The sequence below is a fragment of the Pelophylax lessonae genome, assembly GCF_965119305.1.
Source record: "Pelophylax lessonae genome assembly, chromosome: 13".
In the NCBI taxonomy this organism is placed as follows: domain Eukaryota; kingdom Metazoa; phylum Chordata; class Amphibia; order Anura; family Ranidae; genus Pelophylax; species Pelophylax lessonae.
Window position 1 is genome coordinate 153,512,471 of NC_138780.1, and position 18,206 is coordinate 153,530,676.

General features: G+C 43.1%; 1 protein-coding gene across 1 annotated transcript in view; it reads left to right on the forward strand.

Annotated features, from left to right (window-relative positions):
• The first annotated feature begins 582 nt into the window (after positions 1–582).
• The window catches only part of GPR132 (G protein-coupled receptor 132), an 88,064-nt gene continuing 70,440 nt past the window's right edge, over positions 583–18,206 (forward strand). Inside the window, exon 1 of the mRNA XM_082275279.1 lies at positions 583–680. The gene's annotated coding sequence lies outside the window, so the exon portion shown is untranslated. The remainder of the gene's footprint in view (positions 681–18,206) is intronic.

Below are 18,206 nucleotides of genomic sequence, written 5' to 3' on the forward strand. Positions count from 1 at the left end.
GACAAGTCAGCCCTTTCCAGGCTTGCCTTTAGTGCACAGAGCACCACAGCAATTATGTCATTGTGTGTGCTAAGAGTGCTTCTTGGGACACAGTCCCATGCCACCTCCCTTGGCAGAGATGGGCTGTGGTGGGAAGTGCCACAACCAACGCTCCCCACAAATACCGTTACAGGTAAAAAAAAAAAATCATTAAAAAAAAATACTTTTTTCTTTTTCAATGATAATGAGAGTTTAGAGAGTTAGGGACTTTCACTTACACCACACTAAAATATTTTTCCATTTTTTTACATCTATGAAAAATTCCTTTAGTCAAACCAAGAACACAAGTTTCCTACACATTTCAATTTGAAAAAAAAAAAAAAGAAAATTCAAGTTGGCAGCAAATCTGCCTTGGGTTTGCTTTCAGTGTTACAACTTCAAGACAAATACACAGAGCGGTGGAAAGTTAACTAGTAGAGTTCAGAGAAAATCAGACTTAAGAGTTCCACAGATGACAAAGTGGAAAGTACTATTCATCCTCTTTTTGTAGTGTGATCCTCACTTCAGTTCAATACGTCTGGTTCATTCTGAAACTTCCTGTTATGTTAACGGATTCGAGAAGAGTAAGAGCAGTTCTGAAGAACTCTGCTTAAAGAATTTAGAAAGAAAGAAGGCTGGAAATGCTCCATGCTCCAAAATAGGTACGTCTCCTACAAAACATTCATTTTTATTTCATATAGTCGCTATTGATGGATGTAGAATGCATTTCATCCGCAGCTCTTTTATTACTCTTTGATGTGCACTTGACGCCCCAGAGAACTCTATACACAGACCACATGGGATTCAACATACACTGCCTAATAATGTGCTGCCCAGTATACAGGAGTACAGCTGTGTACAAACACATTTATGTAACAATGATTTATTTCAATAATTGACTGAATTAAATGATTTAACTATTGATAATGTGTAAAGTACAGCAAGCTACAATAAACAGATTTTATATTCAATCTGTTTAGAGCAGATAAAAGATGATATCCGATTGGTTGCTTTTACGGTTTTAACTTTACATTGCACAGGTTTATATTAATTATACTAAAATATATTTGTGCATTTGTATTCGCATATTTTTTTTTTCTAAAAGCAGCAAAAAGAGCGCTGACAGTACCACAACTTGTATCAACCAATTCGATTTTAGTTTACTCTACTCGGAGCAGTGAAACGTTAACCCTTACTGGCTGTTGTGGGCACTTTATGGTTCTTTGAAATATTAGATATTTTTTCACCTGCACCACAATGTCTTACTTTATTCTTTTGCATATAATTCAGAAATGTTATTAGTTTACAATATTATTCGTATTAAAATAGTAAAAATAGCAGCAGAAATAATGCTGATTGCAACGATTGTTATATTTGTACTGTGTTAGTAGTATTATGATTGCTGTTTTTGTTAATAACACAATTGATATTATTACTACAAAAAAAAAAAAAAAAACATTAGCAGGCTAACAGTTGCAAAAGTGGTGCAATAATGCTGATTGCTACTATTGTTATATTTGTACTGTGTAGTAGTACTATGATTGCTGTTTTTATTAACCACTTAAGCCCCGGAAGATTTTACCCCCTTCCTGACCAGGGGGTTTTTTGCGATTTTTTACTGCGTGAATTTAACGGACAATTGCGCGGTCGTGCAACGCTGTACCTAAACAAATTTGACGTCCTTTTTTCCCCACAAACAGAGCTTTCTTTTGGTGGTATTTGATCACCTGTGCGATTTTTTGATCATGCGCTATAAACAAAAAAAGAGTGTAAATTTTGCAAAAATAACAATATTTCACATTTTTTTTATATGAAATTCCCAAAAAAAAAATGCAAAAATCTAAATTTTTTAACATTTTCGGCCAATTTGTTTTATGCTACATATGTTTAGTAAAAAAAAAAAAAAAAAAAAAGCGTATTTTGATTGGTTTGCGCAAAAGTTATCGCGTTTACTAACAAAGGGAAAGATTTTTGTCATTTTTGGTGTTTTTTTTTTTTTAACGAGTAATGGCGGCGATCTGCGATTGTTTTTGCGGGACTGCGACATTGCGGCGGACAGATCGGACCCTTGACTGACATTTTTTATACTTTTGGGGTTACCAGTGACATTACTGCAGTAATCAGTGCTATACATATGCACTGTTACTGTAAAAATGACACTGGCAGGGAAGGGGTTAACTGTATTGCAGAGGGAGGGGTTAAGTGTGTCCTAGGGGCGTGTTTCTAACTGTGATGGGACATGTCTACTATTGTAAAAACAGAGATCAACGGTTCTACATAGAACCGTCTGATCTCCATTTTTACACAGGGGAGAATGACAGGCGGCTTGTTTACATTAGCCGCCTGCCTTTCTCCCGCTCTACCGACGATCGGCGAGTGACCGGCGGACATCGGGTCCGCCGGTCACACACACTGACTGCTTCGTGAACGAGCCGCGGCGGGCGTGCGCCTCAGCGGGCGCGCGCTCGCCTGCTATTGGCTCACAAGCCGGTGACAGGCTAGTGACGTATATATACGTCACTTTGCCTGGCCAGGGCTGACCTCCGCAGTATATCTACTTGCGGCGGTCGGAAAGTGGTTAATAACACAATTGATATTATAACTACCAAATAAAAAAAAAAACAGCAAAAACATTATTAGGCTAACAGTTGCAAAAGTGGTACATTGTTAGCTTAGTGAATCATTAAAGTTTCTATTCACTTTTTGGTATTTTGCTTTGTATTTTACCTTCAGATGTCTTCCTAGAGTATGCAAGTCATGGCTGGGGATTTCTTGCTATTCTATCGTAACAGACAGACCAGTGAAGCTCAGAAAAAATGTGTCACATGTGTCTAAATTCCTCCACATATGTGAAAACAATTTTCTACTCTCCCCTGAGAACATTTGATTTCTCATGTGTTTAAAAATATATTGTTCTGTTTTTCTTCGTGTTGCTGTTGCAATTCTTTTTTTAAACATTAATTGTGTTATTGAGTTATGTATCATATTCGCACAGTCATTTTACTAGAACTGCCTTAGGTTTTATGTATTATAGCTATTAGATAGGAACTTTTAGGATACCTAGTCAGCCTTTTTTAAACATTTAAAGGCAAATATGTTGATCAAAGAAATGCTGTCACCTTGTCATGCCCGTCTCTACTAAGGTCCCCCTCCGGCCCCTTATACTCAACTTATTTACACTCCCTTTGCTGCTTTTTCCTCTATTGGAGCAGGTGACATTAAACTGCATTATGGGGGAAGATGTGACCTGCTACCCTGTGATAGTGCTTAGGCCTAGCAGCTAGTATGAGACCCCGTTCACACTGGGGCGACCTGTCAGGCGACCTGGTCACCTGACAGGTCGCCGTAAGTCGCCTGCCATAGAGAAGCTGTGGACCCGTTCTAATAGGAGCGACACAAGTCGCTCCGACTTAGAAAAAGGGACCGGAGTTTCTTTGGGACGACCTGCATTTACTTCAATGATATGAAGTCCGTGCCGGCCGCTCCGAGGTCGCGTTGCGAGCTGCACACCGCGACCTGTGAGGTCGCCCCGGCAAGTAGCGTCGCCCCAGTGTGAACGGGGTCTTAGGCCTGAGCTCCGTCACCTAACCAAAGGATTGATTCCACTGCTCCTCCAAGTCATTGACATCACTGATTTTAACGCCAGCTGTGACATAAGAGGGAGTGGTAACGGAGCGCAGGCAAAGTGAAGTTGGAGGGGGGGTCCCTTTGCGGAGACATTATCATTTTGTGCCGCACTGGCAAGGTAACAGTGTCTCTTGAATATGCCTATTGCTTTTATTGGCCAGCAAATCCCTCCTCTTTGTGCGTCTCTGAAAATATTTTCACTTATTAGGGGCCTTACCACAACACTAAACACTGCCAACTGCCATTGTCCTGTCTGACAAGGGGGGCTTAAAGGGATTGTAAAGGCAGAAGGTTTTTTTTTTATCGTAATGCATTCTATGCATTAACATAAAAAAGCCTTCTGTGTACAGCAGTCCCCCCTCAGCCCCCCAATAGTTACCTGAACCCATCTTTATCCAGGGATGTTGCAGGAGTTTCTCAGCTGCCCAAGATTCCCCTCCTCATTGGCTGAGACAGCAGCAGAACGCAATCGGTTCCCACTGCTGTCAATCAAAGTCAGTCAGCCAATCAGGGGAGAGGGGGAAGGGCCAGGTCACAGCTCTGTGTCTGAATGGATACAGGGAGCTGTGACTTGGCTCAGGTGCTTGCTGTGGGGACATTTAACAGGAACAACACCCCCTAACACTTACGTGTGCCCCCTCTCTGTCCAGCGATGTCCACAAGTCTCTCGGCCGTCCTGAGACTTTCCCTCCTGATTGGCAGTGGCCTATGTAATGTAACTCTATGGATAGGCAGCAACTGGACAGACACAGCAGCTCTAACTAATGGGAAGTTGTCAAGAAGAAATTGTGAATATTCTCAAGCAAATATGTGTGATGATTTCCCCTCACTTCACCCAATGCCCCTTAGATATATCCTGCCATTCAAGAGAGCGCCTACCCAATATCATTCTACATGTGTCCCGGGCCAACTTGTTATACAGCAGCTTGGATATGTGATGTGGAAAGAAAATATCTTTCTTAACCGCTTGCCGACTGCTCACAGTATATTTACTGCGGCAGTCAGCCCCTCACAGGCAGAGCGACGTAGGTCTACGTCGCTAGCCTGTGAGGCTCTGGGGAGCGAGCGCGCGCCCGCGGAGGCGCGCTCCCGCACGGTCACGGACCCCCCCCGCGCGTGTGACCGGCGGACCCGATGTCCGCCGGTCACTCGGCGATCGTCGGGGGAGAGGGAGAAAGTCAGGCGGCTTGTGTAAACAAGCCACCTGTCATTCTCCTCGGTGTAAAAACACTGATCACACGGTTCTACTATGTAGAACCGTTGATCAGTGTCCTTACAGCTCAAGCCACAGCCAATCACAGTAAGAATCACGCCCCCAGGGGCACACACAGCCCCTCCCTCTCAAATAAAGTTAACCCCTTCACTGCCAGTGTATTTTTACAGTAACAGTGCATATGTATAGCACTGATTACTGTAGAAATGTCACTGGTAACCCCAAAAGTGTCAAAAATGTCAGTCAAGGGTCCGATCTGTCCGCCCCAATGTTGCAGTACCGCAAAAAAAAAAAAAAAAAAAAAATCGCAGATCGCCGCCATTACACGTTAAAAAAAAAACCAACAAAAATGACAAAAATCTTTCCCTTTGTTAGTAAATGCGATAACTTTTGCGCAAACCAATAAAAATACGCTTTTTGCGATTTTTTTTACCAAACATATGTAGCATAAAACAAATTGGCCGAAAATGTTAAAAAATTTTAGATTTTTACATTTTTTTGGGGGGGAATTTCATATAAAAAAATGTGGAAAATATTGTTATTTTTGCAAAATTTACGCTCTTTTTTTGTTTATAGCGCAAAAAGTAAAAAGCGCACAGGTGATCAAATACCACCAAAAGAAAGCTCTGTATTTGGGGGAAAAAAGGACGTCAAATTCGTTTAGGTACAGCGTCGCACGACCGCGCAATTGTCCGTTAAAGTCACGCAGTGCCGAATCGCAAAATACCCCCTGGTCGTTTAGCAGCCAAATCCTCCGGGGCTTAAGTGGTTAATGGAAGGTTCGTTTTCTTGACAAATTTTGAGTTTACTGTTGTTGGTTTGATGTCCCTGGGAACAAAAAGCCAACAATTTTAATTTCACCTTTTCTTTGGAACATTGAATTCCTGATAAGCTGTACATTTGTTAACATTTCAGATCTGCAATATCTTGGGATTATAGCTGTCTTAAAGTAAGCAGGTGATTGACAAATAAGGATGAATCAGGTTTTGAAGAGTTTTTGGAATTCTTCAGGACTATTGGTTCCAAAGCTTGCTGGGAGTAAACCCTTTTCTTGCCAAAATTACTTCCTCATTAGAGTGACAAACTAAACTAAACCCAACTCTAAAAAAATATATTCAAGTATGTATTCTTAATTTCAAAATGTACCTTCTATTACTCTCAGTCTCCTCCAAATTCCATTGTTTTTGCTGTTGTAATCTGACTTCCTGTTAGAGGGGGCTGCGTTGTTTTTCCATGGTCCTACCATATGTAGGAACATAGCCACCCTCTCTTGCTTGCTCCTGAGAATGACTAGGGTCCATTGATCAAAGTTCCATCTTAACAATTCAAACTTGTTAATTGTGTGTCCTCATAGGGGAAACAGAGTAGCACATTGGCTTAGTAGTTAGCCAGAGGCTCTAATAGGGCGATGCAAAGGGTGGGCTCGGGGCGCAGAGCAGTGCGTCCCGAGCCCACCCATTGTGTGACAATAGCAAATGAAAATTCTCTATTGCCACACCGATCCTCCTCCTGGCCAATCAGGAAGCGCGTCCGATACGTAAGTAAGTAAGTGCATTGGTCTTGGGGGGGGGGGGGAGCCCACACTGCATTGAAGGGGGCACGCACGCTGTTCTCTGCATTGATGGGGGCATGCTGTGGCGCTCTGCATTGATTGGGGGGCACGCTGTGGCACTCTGCATTGATTGGGGGGCACGCTGTGGCACTCTGCATTGATTGGGGGGGCACGCTGTGGCATTCTGCATTGATGGGGGCACGCTGTGGCATTCTGCAATTATGGTGGCATGCTGTGGCACTCTGCATTGATTGGGGGGCCCGCTGTGGCACTCTGCATTGATTTGGGGCCCGCTGTGGCATTCTGCATTGATTGGGGGGGGATGATGTGACGCTCTGCATTGATTAGGGGCACGCTGTGGCGCTCTGCATTGATTGGGGGCACACTGTGGCACTCTGCATTGATTGGGGGCACGCTGGTCACTCATTTTTCTGTTTGCGCCCCCCCAAAAATTTTGAGCACCAGCCGCCACTGGTCTTTGTACTAACAGTGACACTGAGTTGACAATGCTTTAAAGCTAACTTTCAGACAAAAATGTAGAGCAACGTTATTCTCATATAAAATGCTTGCATTTATTTTTACATACATCTGACGGTCTTTCTTGAAATAACCTCCTGTAATTCCACAGCAACACTCGGACTGGGAGTGAAAGCAGCAGTACTGGTAACCAGTGGCGGCTGGTGCTCAAAATTTTTAGGGGGGCGCAAAAATAAAAATGTAATAGGTATTGCTTCGCGGCAAAAAACGCGGTAAAAAATTGTGTGACTTTGAGGTCATGGTACAGGCATGGCACAGGTGATGGTACAGGCAGGGCACAGACATGGCACAGATGATGGTATAGGCATGGCACAGGTGATGGTATAGGCATGGCACAGGTGATGGTATAGGCATGGCACAGGTGATGGTATAGGCATGGCACAGGTCATGGTACAGGAGATGGTATAGGCATGGCACAGGTCATGGCACAGGCATGGCACATGTCATGGTACAGGCATGGCACATGTCATGGTACAGGCATGGCACATGTCATGGTACAGGCATGGCACAGGTCATGGTAAGGGCATGGCACAGGTGATAAGATAAGCATGTTACAGGTCATGGTAAGGGCATGGCACAAGTCATGTTACATGCATGTCACAGGTCATGGTATAGGCATGTCACAGGTCATGGTAAGGGCATGTCACAGGTCATGGCACAGGTCATGGCACAGGTCATATGAATAATGGCATAAAAACACATCATTAGGAACATGGATGCTTTAACCAAAAGATGTCACCGCCACTCTCTCCTAAAGGACCTCTCACTCCAAAAACCTCAGAACATCCTTCATAGTGTATCTGAGGGAGGGAAGACAAGGGATATTTCCATTGCATAAAAACATCTAAAATTATTATTAAAAAGCATAAACAATTGCACTTACAGCATAAAGTTTGACCTTTGGCACTGGAATCACAAAAAAAAAATGTAAATGCCGGGTTGGCTGCAGCTGCAAGCGCATGTGCAGATAAACGCTGTTCCACAGAGGCAATCGGTGTTTACACTCACTTCTACGCCCCACCTGTGGCACCTTGTGCGCAAGAAAATGGAAGGAATTTTATGCTTGGCACATTTTATGTCTGCAATCATCTGTGTGAGAGACCTTACAAAGAAAGCAGGGTCACCCTGCAGTGGTGTGTGCATCACACAAGTGGTTGGACAGAATTCCAGATCATCTGGCAGAGAAGACGGTTTACATATTTATATTTCATCTGTGTATTCAGCGGTTTGCCTGGAGTTCAGATTTAACCGCTGCAGCTGAAGGCTTGCAAGGTCCTTCAATTATTGTTATAGCTGGTAAAAAGAATATAGTCTTTTTTTTTTGGGTTACTCACAGATTTTGATTGTAGATTCTGACCACGTCTGACCAGATGTTATGACACCACATTTTGACAATGCTTGTATCATCTCACAACAGGTTTTTCACCATCACTAGACTGTGAGGATGCAGTTTAACCACTTTAATACCGCTCACGGTAATACTACTGCGGCAGAGCGGCACGATACCGCTCAGCCACGTAGTATTAACGTGATGCGCGATCACGGCTCCAGAGCGCGCTCCCGCGCGCCGCGGGTCCCGATCCCGATGTCATTCGGTAGGGAACCGATCAGTCATCAGATACTGACCAATGATTTTTGGTCAGTGTCTGTAGATCGGTCCCCACCAATGGCAATCTGTCCCCTGTCTGTGTAATGTAAACACAGACAGGGGAAGTGATGTCACTGTCCTTCCTGGAGTCCTTTCGGTTCCAGGAGAGAGACAGAGACACACCAAAAACGTGAGTTCCACCAACACTACACTGACACACCTCACATAGGTACATTTAACCCCTTCATCACCTCTGATCACCCCCTGATCACCCCCAAAACCCCTCACAGTGAACACTATATACAGTGGTATACAGATATTTTACTGATCACTGTATAAGTGTCACTTGTGAGCGTAGTTTGCGCCTGCGTTAGGCCCAGATAGGGTTAGGGTACCCGCCACCTATCCCCTAATAAAGTTTTTACCCCTTGATCAGCCCCAGTTAACCCCTTCACTACCTATTACTCTGTGCACTAAATACAGTATATAGGTAAATACTGATCACTGTATTTAGTGTCACTAGTGACCCTAATTTGCGCTTGCGCTAAGCCCATATAGGGTTAGGGCACCCGCCACCTATTCCCTAATAAACTTTTAACCGCTTGATCTTCCCCAGTTAACCCCTTCACTCCATATAAATCAGTGCACTAATATATACAGTATATCAGATAACTACTGATCACTGTATTTAGTGTCACTGGTGACCCTAATTTGCGCTTGCGCTAGGCCCGAATAGGTTTAGGCCACCCGCCATCTATCCTCTATAAAGGTTTAACCCCTTGATCTCCCCCAGTTTAACCCCTTCACTTCCCTGTCACAGTGTTCACTATATACAGTGATTACCGATCACTGTATTAGCGTCACGGGTGACACAACTTAGGCTAGCTAGTTAGCGTCAGGGTCCCACTACACCACCGTTACTTAGCGTCAGTTAGAGTCAAGTACACTAACACACACACACCACCGTTACTAGTATAGTGTTTGAACAGATCAATATCTGATCTGATCAGAACTATACTAGCGTCCTCATAATTTAGTGTTCCCCAAACGCAGTGTTTGCACAATCAGCACTGATTCCTGCTAGCACCTGCGTTTAGCCCCCCTGCCCAGCCCACCTTACCCAGGCAAGTGTAGTAATCAATAGATTACTGACACTTCCAAAAAACACAAATCACACAAAACCGCTGCGTTAGCAGAGTCAGGCCTGATCTCTGTTAGCACTAGCAGTTTTTCTTTGTAGCGACCAAATAGTCCTCGACAACCAGGTGCTTTTATTACCTAGTAGTCGCATCACTGTACGAGTAAATTTAGCTACCAAAATGACAAAACGTTCGTTCAGTGATGATGCTATATACAGTATAATGGCCATGTCAAGTGAGAGCGATGGGGAAGCCTCACTGTCAGAATCAGGGTCAATATACGAACCAGATGACAGCAGCGGCTCCCTGACAGATAGCTCCGACAGAGGGGTCCCTGCTAGGGTCAGGCGTACCCGACCCCATTCTGGAGTTGTTGACTTGCAAGAACTGGAGGTTTCTGGTATGCAGCAGAGTGCCAGTACTAGTGCCGCTCACACTTCTCGTGAACTGGCAAGCACGAGCGGCCTAGTACACCCTGGACCTTCAACCAGCACTGCAGTATCACCTGGTGACGTGGCGAGTCACCTGAGTGCAGTTGAAGCTGGTGCGGTGGCTAGCACGAGTAGTGGCCCGCAGCCACCGCGTATCCGAAGACAGGCCCGTAGAGCCCATAGTGTCCTCCCTGAAGCGCTGGCATATCCTAATTGGCAGCCCACAGATTCCACAGCGCCAGTACTTCCCCCATTCACCGCCCAACCCGGAATCCAAGTGGAAACAGCTGGTTTTAATCCCATAAACTTTTTTGAGCTGTTTTTCACTGAAGATCTTTTCAGATCTATTGTGGACCAATCAAATTTGTACGCTCAACAATTCATCGCCGCCAACCCAAATTCACCCCTTGCCAGACCATTCGCCTGGAATCCTATTACGATTCAGGAGTTTAAAACCTTTCTGGGCCTTTCCTTCAACACGGGCATTACAAGAAAGAATGAATTGCGGTTATATTGGTCCACTGACCCAATTCATCAAATGTACGTGTTCTCTGCTGCTATGTCCAGGGCTCGATACCAACAAATATTTCGGTTCATGCATTTCAACGACAATGAACTCTGTCGTCCTCGGGGAGACCCTGAATATGATCGGCTCCACAAAATTCGGCCCCTCATAGACCACTTCAATCAGCGGTTCGCAGCCTTGTTTACCCCCCAACAAGATGTCTGCGTTGACGAGTCCCTGATTAAGTTTACTGGTCGCCTTGCTATCAAACAGTACCTCCCCAGCAAGCGTGCCAGATACGGGGTCAAGTTGTATAAGCTTTGTGACAGGGCCACAGGCTATACAGTTAATTTCCGTGTCTATGAGGGAAAAGATAGCACTGTGGAGCCCCCCGACTGCCCAGGCTACATAGGGAGCAGCGGCAAGATAGTTTGGGACTTGGTGTCACCCTTATTCGGAAAGGGGTACCACTTGTACGTGGACAATTTCTATTCAAGCGTGCCACTTTTTAGACACCTCTATCAATTGCAAATTGGCGCTTGTGGCACCGTGCGATCTAATCGCCGGGGCTTCCCCCAACGGCTAGTGAATGCCCCACTGAGCTCGGGGGAGAGAGCCTGCTTGAGGTGCGAGGAATTGCTTGCAGTGAAGTGGAGGGACAAACGAAACGTTTACGTGCTGTCCTCCATTCACCCAGACACGGCAGTCCAAATTACTACGGTCACCGGTGTTGTTGTTGAGAAACCCCTCTGTGTCCACGACTATAACCGTAAAATGGGAGGGGTGGACTTCAACGACCAGATGATGGGACCGTACTTAATTGCCCGTAAGGCCAGACGCTGGTACAAAAAAGTGTCTGTATACCTATTTCAATTGGCTGTTTACAACGCTTTTGTCTTATACAAAGCTTCTGCTGGAACATTATCCTTCTTTCAATTCCAAGAAGAGATAATCAGAGCCCTTGTGTATTCAGCTGGTGCTCCTGCCCAACTTCCCCAACCAGATGCAGTGAGGCGGCTGCATGAGAGGCATTTTCCGCAATACCTCCCGAGTACCGATACCAAACGATACCCCCAAAAAAGATGCCGTGTCTGCAGCAAGCGCGGATTTAGGCGTGACACCCGGAATTATTGTCCCGACTGTCCTGACCGACCTGGTCTTTGCCACGGTGACTGTTTCCGTCGCTACCACACACTAGTGGATTATTAGCATAGGGTACAGCACGGCACAGTTTAGGGCACATTTACACAGGGTCTCAAAAGATGTTCGATGGCTATCGTCATTTTGAGAGACCCGAACCTGGAACCTGGAACTCGACGTTTGAAGAAAAAAAAAAAAATACATAAAAGCCAAAAATAGTTGTCGTCTCAGTCATTTTTTATGTTCTTCTACACTTCCTATGTACTTTTAATGTACTTTGTTTGTTTTTCATTCTTTTGTGACCTGTTTCTCTTGCAGGTACTCGTCGGCTACCACGCATTGATTTCATATATTCTGACACAAACAGTGTTTGCGCTCAGCATACATGGATACCTTTGCTGATAGCAGCTGTGGTGATTTTCTGATTTCAGCACTGCAGTTAAAATCCTATTTTGGTATACGTGGATAGCGCCGTGTATACCCATCATTAAATTCAGTGGGTGGTTGTTTGGGCGGTTAATGATGAGAATCCAAAAACTTTTGTTGTGTCAGTCATTTTATATGTCCTACTCTTCCTAATGTACTTTTTTTTAATGTACTTTGTTTGTTTTTTCATTCTTTTGTGACCTGTTTCTCTTGCAGGTACTCGTCGGCTACCATGCATTGATTTTATATATTCTGACACAAACAGCGTTTGCGCTCAGCATATATGGATACCTTTGCTGATAGCAGCTGTGGTGATTTTCTGATTTCAGCACTGCAGTTAAAATCCTATTTTGGTATACGTGGATAGTGTCGTGTATACCCATCATTAAATTCAGTGGGTGGTTGTTTGGGCGGTTAATGATGAGTAATACTACGCATTATTCCTGTGCTGATTTCTGATAGGTTCTCTTTTTTTTCGTTCAGCCCACAGGCTGCATGAAAAAAAAAAAACCTATATGCCAAACAAAGACCAGCAATGTACTGGTACGTTGCTGGACTTTGAGTGGTTATACCAGGATGATGCCTGCAGATTTAGGCATCATCTTGGTATCGTTTTTTACAGCAAGCGGTCGGCTTACATGTAAAAGCAATCCTAGCGGATAATTGGCCGCTAGACTGCTTTTACATGCAGTGGGAGGGGACTCCCCCCCCCCCTCCTGCCGCCTTCCGCTGCCTTCCACGGTTTTTCTCGGGCTCTCCTGTCCCACCGGTGAACCCGAGAGTGCAGCCGGTGGTTCAATTATCTAACCATAGAGCTGATTGGAGATGAGAATGGCTCGAATCATCTCTATGGCCTAAGATGCCGGAGGCTACGAGCATTTCATAACTTCTGTTTCGCCAGAAATAAACAGCGCCATTGGGAAATTGGGAAAGTATTTTATCACACCAATTTTGGTATGGTCATATGCGTTAAGGTCAGAGGAAAGATCTAGAGTATAAAAGACCCCAATTTTTTTTAAAAAGAGTACCTGTCACTACAGATTGCTATCATAGAGGAAATTTAAATTCACCGTGATAACAATAAAAATGATTAAAGAAAAAAAAATGAAAGAAAAGGTGTCAAAATAACATAAGAAAGCAAATTAAAAAAAAAAAAAAACAAAAAAAAAAATCAAGCCCCCCTGTCCCCCCGTGCTTGCGCGCAAATGCGCGCACAAGCGTTGGTCTAGTGTCATATGTAAACCGCAATTTCAGCATGCATGTGAGGTATCGCCGTGAACGCCAGGTCGAGGGCAGTAATTGTTGTCGTAGACCTCCTCTGTAAGTCCAAAGTGGTAACCTGTAAAGACTTTTAAAGGCTTTTAAAACCGTACGTAGTTTGTTGCCGCGGCACGGGCGTGCGCAATTTTTAAAGCGTGTCATGTTAGGTGTCTATGAACTCGGCATAAGATCATCTTTTAAATTTTACCAAACAATTTGGAATTATATAGTGTATTTCTGCATTAAAAATAAAAAAAGTGTTTTTTTACGCAAAAATTGCGTTTGGAAAATGTGTGCGCAAATACCGTGTAACAAAAAAAATTGCAACATCCACCATTTTGTTCTGTAGGGCCTCTGCTTTAAAAAAATATATAATGTTTGGGGGTTCAAAGTAATTTTCTTGTGAAAAAAAAATATTTTTTCATGTAAACAAAAACTCACAGAAAAGGCTTGGTTTTCAAGTGGTTAGAAGAGTGGGTGATGTGTTGCTAAAATTGAGCATAAAATGCCAGGACTGTTCAAACACCCCCCAAATTACCCCTTTTTGGAAAGTAGACACCCAAAGCTATTTGCTGAGAGGCATATTGAGTCCATGGAGTATTTTATATTTTGCCCTAAGTTTCAGGAAAATGACAATTTGTTTTTTTTTTTGTTTTTTTTTTACACAAAGTTGTCACTAAATAATATATTGCTCACGCATGCCATGGGTATATGTGAAATGACACCCCAAAATACATTCTGCTGCTTCTCCGGAGTACAGGGATACCCCATGTGTGAGACTTTTTGTCAGTCTAGCCGCATACAGGACCCGGAAAACCAATCCGCACCTTCTGGCTTTCTAAGGGCGTAAATTGTTGATCTCACTCCTTACTACCTATCACACTTTTGAAGGCCATGAAATGCCAAAATGGCACAAAACCCCCCCAAATGACCCCATTTTGCAAAGTAGACACTCCAAGCTATTAGATGAGAGGCATGATGAGTCCATGGAATATGTTATATTTTGCCACAAGTTTCAGGAAAATTATTATTTTTTTTTTTTTTTTTTTTTTTTACACAAAGTTGTCAGTAAATGATATAATGCTCACACAAGCCATGGGTATATGTGAAATGACACCCCAAAATACATTCTGCTGCTTCTCCTGAGTACAAGGATACCCCATGTGTGAGACTTTTTTGCAGTCTAGCCGCGTACAGGACCCGGAAAACCACTCCCCACCTTCAGGCTTTCTAAGGGCGTAAATTGTTGATCTCACTCCTTACTACCTATCACACTTTTGAAGGCCATGAAACGCCAAGATGGCACAAAACCCCCCAAAATGACCTCATTTTGCAAAGTAGACACTCTAATCTATTTGCTGAGAGGCATGGTGAGTATTTTGCATCTCTCATTTTTTTTGGAAAATGAAGAAAAAACAGGAAAATGCATTTTTTTTCCTCTTTTTTCAAATTCCAAAACTTTGTGACAAAAAGTGAGATCTGCAAAACACCCAACATGCCTCTCTGCAAATAGCTTAGGGTGTCTACTTTCCGAAAAGGGGTCATTTGGAGGGGGGTTGTGCTGTCTTGGCATTTCATGGCCTCCGAAACTGTGATAGGTAGTCAGGAGTGAAATCAACAATTTACGCCCTTGGAAAGCCTGAAAGTGGGGGTTGGCTTTCGAGGACCTGTACTCGGCTAGACTGCAAAAAAGTCTCACACATGTGGTATCCCTGTACTCAGGAGAAGCAGCAGAATGTATTTTGGGGTGTCATTTCACATATACCCATGGCATGTGTGAGCAATATATCATTTAGTGACAACTTTGTGTAAAAAAACAAAAAAAAAAATAATAATAATATATTTCCCGGAACTTGTGGCAAAATATAAAATATTCCATGGACTCACCATGCCTCTCAGCAAATAGCTTGGGGTGTCTACTTTGCAAAATGGGGTCATTTGGGGGGGTTTTGTGCTATGTTGAAATTTCAGGGCCTCCGAAACTGTGATGGGTAGTCAGGAGTGAAAACAACAATTTACGCCATTAGAAAACCGAAAGATGGAGATTCATTTTCGGGGTCCCGTACACAGCTAGGCTCCCAAAAAGTCTCACATATGGGGTATCCCCATACTGAGGAGAAGCGGCAGAATGTATTTTGGGGTGTCATTCCACATATACCCATGTCATGTGTGAGAAATTTATCTTTTAGTGACAACTTTGTGTTAAAAAAAAAAAAAAAAAATTGTAATTTTCCCAAAACTTGTGGCAAAATATAAAATATTCCATGGACTCACCATGCCTCTCAGCAAATAGCTTGGGGTGTCTACTTTGCAAAATGGGGTCATTTGGGGGGTTTTGTGCTATCTTGAAATTTCAGGGCCTCCGAAACTGTGATGGGTAGTGAGGAGTAAAATCAGCAATTTACGCCATTAGAAAACCTAAAGATGGAGATTGATTTTCGGGGTCCCGTACACAGCTAGGCTCCCAAAAAGTCTCACATATGTGGTATCCCTGTACTCAGGAGAAGCAGCAGAATATATTTTGGGGTGTAATTACACATATACCCATGGCATGTGTGAGAAATTTATCTTTTAGTGACAACTTTGTGTTAAAAAAAAAATTTTTTTTTTTTTTATTCATTTTTCAAACACCTGTGACAAAAAAATTAAATATTCAATGAGCTCAACATGCATCTCAGAACATTCCTTAGGATGTCTACTTTCCAAAAAGTGGTAATTTGGGGGGGTCTTGTACTGCCCTGCCATTTTAGCACTTCATGAATTGAGATAGGCAGTCAGAAATTAAAGCTGCGTAAAATTTCAGTATTTACACCATAGTTTGTAGACGCTATAACTTTTGCGCAAACCAATAAAAATACGCTCATTGAATTTTTTTTTGTCAAAGACATGTAGCTAAATATATTTTGGCCAAAAAATATGACATAAATTGAGTATATTGGATATTTTTTAAAAGACAAAGTTGAAAATTTCATTTTTTTGCAAAATTTTCGCTCTTTTTTTATTAATATCGCAAAAAATAAAAAGCGCAGAGGTGATCAAATACCACCAAAAGAAAGCTCTGTTTGTGGGAAAAAAAGGACGTAAATTTTGTTTGGGTACCACATTGCATGACCGCACAATTGTCAGTTAAAGTCGCACAGTGCCGAAGCACAAAAAGTGGTCTGGACGTAAGACAGCAAAATCCTCCGGTTGTAAAGTGGTTAACCACTTGCTGATATACTGCGGCAGTCTGGCTCGGCTGTGCGAACCGTCGTACCTGTACGGCGGTTCGTAGGAGCGCTCCTGGGGGGTGAGCGGGGGCGTGCACCCACCCCCATTAGGCAGCGGCGATACCGATCCCCGGGATCGGTGGCTCTGAAGAAGAGGAATTACTCGAAATGCGTCAGCCCACGGGGTCTTCGGTGACTGTTACACCCATACGTATTGATACATTGGATGGAATGTACAGTGATCTGTGATGCGCAATTTCTTGCTGTCTTTGTGAGTACAATACTTATCATGCTTTTATCTAATAAATTATTTTTCTCGGGATAATGTCCCGGTCGGTGCGCCCCTGTGTAAAGAGAAAGAAATTGGCAGCACTCCAGGTTGAGTCAAAATCCAGATTTATTGACTGGACATCCAAATATGACAATCGTGACAAGGTAGACGCGTTTCACACACTGACTGTGTGCTTAACACACGGGGTGCGCCCCTGTGTGTTTTATATAACGGCGGCACCGATTGCCACCGGGCACCCGCGATCGCTCCCCACTGAGAGAGAACGACGGTCTGCTGTTGTAAACACAGCAGACCGTTGTTCTCTCTGAAATGATCACAGAGCGCCTGTGATCCTCCTATATCTCTGTGTTCATTTCACAACTCCCTCCACCATACAGTTATAAAACACCCCCTAGGCTCACATTTAACCCTTGGATTGCCCCTGGGTTAACCCCTTCCCTGCCAGTGTCTTTATTACAGTAACAGTGCAGATATTTAGCACTGATTACTGTAGTAATGTCACTGTTCCTCCCCAAAAGTGTCAAGAATGTCAGTTAGGGGTCCGATCTGTCCCCTGCAATGTCGCAGTCCCGCAAAATATCGCAGATCGCCGCCATTACTAGTAAATAAAAAAATAAATAAATAAAAATGACATAAATCTTTCCCCTAGTTTGTAGACGTGATAACGTTTGCGCAAACCAATTAAAATACGCTTATTGGGATTTTTTTGTACCAAAAATATGTAGCAGAAAACAAATTGGCCTAGAAGGATGAAAAAATTAGATTTTTACATTTTTTGGGGGGTGGGAATATTATATAGCAGAAAGTGAAAAATATTGTTTTTTTTTTGTTTTTTAGAAATGTTGCTTTTTTTGTTTATAGCGCAAAACAAATAAAAATTGCACAGGTGATCAAATACCACCAAAAGAAAGCTCTATTTGTGGCGAAAATTTTTTATTTGGGTACAGCGTCGCATGACCGCGCAATTGTCCGTTAAAGTAACGCAGTGCTGAATCACAAAAAATGGCCTGGTCATTAAGGGGGCAAATCAAGAAGTGGTTAACATGGGCATGAGAGTACACCTGAGTTGTGGTTTGAATATAACTCCTTTAATGAAGACTTTACTGAAAACGGGTATTAACAGCTTACACATAAATTAGATATTATCCAAAAGCTGAACTCCAGGCAAACAGCTAAATACACAGGAAAAAAGAAAAAAGAAAAAACATATATGGGAACTGTTTAATGTGCCAAAAGATTTGCATTCTGCTCATCCAATCCTGAGATTTA